The sequence below is a fragment of the Spea bombifrons genome, chromosome 9 (assembly GCF_027358695.1).
Source record: "Spea bombifrons isolate aSpeBom1 chromosome 9, aSpeBom1.2.pri, whole genome shotgun sequence".
Taxonomy (NCBI): domain Eukaryota; kingdom Metazoa; phylum Chordata; class Amphibia; order Anura; family Pelobatidae; genus Spea; species Spea bombifrons.
Genome location: NC_071095.1, coordinates 33,466,497 through 33,469,043, shown reverse-complemented (window position 1 = coordinate 33,469,043; position 2,547 = coordinate 33,466,497).

Sequence of the window (2,547 nt, the reverse complement as noted above, 5' to 3'; positions counted from 1 at the left end):
TGCTTTCAATACCAGATACGGACATTACGAATACCTTGTGATGCCTTTTCGGCTATGTAACGCCCCAGCCGTATTCCAGAGCTTTGTAAATGACATTTTCTGTGACATGTTGTTGTCCCATGTTATGGTGTAGCTCGACGATATTTTGGTTTACTCTAAGAATCTGGTGGAGCATCGGCAACATGTTAACCAAGTATTACAAAGATTACGAGAACACTCATTATTTGCTAAGGCCGAGAAATGTGAATTTGAATGTGACAAGGTGAAGTTTTTGGGCTATATCTTATCTGCTGGGCAACTGGAAATGGATCCTGACAAATTGGCAGCCATCAAAGACTGGAAGCAACCCTCTGATATTAAGGGTATACAGCGATTCGTAGGTTTTGCCAATTACTATCGCCGTTTCATTTGGAATTTTTCTCAGATCATCGCTCCTATAATTGCTCTCACTCGGAAGGGGGCTTATCCAAAAGTTTGGACCCCGGAAGCTAAAGGAGCCTTTGAGAAACTGAAGCTGGCTTTTACTTCAGCACCTATTTTACAACGGCCCGATCCTGATTTGCCCTTTATTTTGGAGGTTGACACATCGGAAACTGGAGCGGAAGCCATACTGTCCCAGCGGAATGAAATTTCCAATCGTCTTCACTCTTGTTCGTATTTTTCTAAGACTTTCTCTACCACCGAACAAAATTATGATATCGGAAACCGTGAACTATTGGCTATTAAATTAGCCTTAGAGGAATGGACTGCGGTTCCTGTTACGATTCTGACTGATCATAAGAATCTAGTATATATCGAGAAAGCTAAAAGACTCAATCCTCGGCAGGCTCGGTGGGCCTTGTTCTTTACTCGCTTTAATTTTTCTATTTCGTTTTGTCCGGGTTCCAAGAACACTAAAGCAGACACACTGTCCAGGAAACATGAGGCACCTGATCGAGAGAATCCTGTTGAACCTATCATACCATCTACAAAAATAATTGCCACCATCCATAGTACACTCTTGTGGCATATTTCTAAGTCGCAGACGCCTCGGCCTAAAGGACATATAACCCCTCCTGGTAGACTCTATGTTCAACCACGGTTTCGTAATGCTGTTCTCTCCTGGGGTCATGCCTCACCAGTAGCTTGTACAAGCTTGTAATCTTTGTGGTCACAATAAAACACCACGCACCAGACCTGCTGGATTATTATGTCCGCTACCGGTTCCTGAGCGTCCATGGCAACATATAGCCATGGATTTTGTCACAGATCTTCCTTCCTCCAGGGGTCACACTACCATTTTAGTGGTTGTTGATCTTTTCAGCAAACAGGCTCATTTCATTGCTCTCTCCAAACTCCCGTCAGCTAGTATTTTGGCTGACACATTAATGAAGGAGATTATACGTCTTCACGGAGTCCCTCAAGTAATAGTCTCCGACAGAGGGTCACAGTTTATCTCCAGATTCTGGAGAGCGATGTGCAAACTCATGGGAATAGAATTGCATTTTTCTTCTTCTCACCATCCTCAATCTAACGGCCAGGCTGAAAGAACCAACCAGGTTCTCAAGCAGTATCTTCGAATGTATGTTTCCGAGGATCAGTCTGATTGGTCAATGCTGCTACATCTTGCTGAATGGTCCTACAATAGTTCATATCACGAATCATTAAAAATGTCTCCGTTTAAAGCACTTCATGGATATGAACCTTCATTTTGGCCTCAGGACACCAGTACCACAGGGGTTCCGGCAGCTGAAGCACAATTTCGTGTGTTACAGGACCATTGGGCAGCTCTTGCCGAACACTTGAAACACACTAAAAAGCTGCAAAAGAAAACGGCAGATAAATATCGCTCGCAAGGACCCGTGCTTAACCCTGGAGATTATGTGTGGCTTTCCACAAAATATCTGAAACTTCAACAAGCTGCCAGAACTTTAGGTCCTAAATATATTGGTCCCTATAAAATCAAGAGAAGAATTAATGAAATTACGTATTCTCTGGTCTTACCGAGAACATTACGCATTAACAATGCATTTCATATCTCCCTACTGAAACCTGTAATTGCTAACCAATACTCCTCCACGGTTCGCACTCCTGATCCTGTCATTATTCAAGGGGAGGAATAATATGAAGTGCAGTCTATCTTAGATTCTTGAATGAAACGAGGGAGGCTTCAATATTTTATCAGATGGAAGGGATATGGTCCTGAGGAGAGTTCCTGGATTCTTGCCTCCGATGTCCATGCTCCAGCTAAGATTCGTTTCCACAGAAACCTGCCCCTGATCGCCAGGATGTCTCTCATAGTAGGGGGGGGTACTGTTACCTCCTCCGTCGTCCCGCGGGTAGGGGAGCTGAGACGCAGCCTGCGCGTCCAGCCCCCTGCTCGTTCCGTCGGCGGGAACCGCCGCCAGGTCCGTTCTACGGATAGACGCGCGTCCCCGCAGAGATCACTGGATCCTGCGGGGACTCATAAATATTCATGTCGCTTCTTAAAGCGACATTTATCTTTTTTCCTCATCCCCCTAATTAGGTGGGTAGGAGGATCCTGTTATTGAGAGGGATATTTAAACC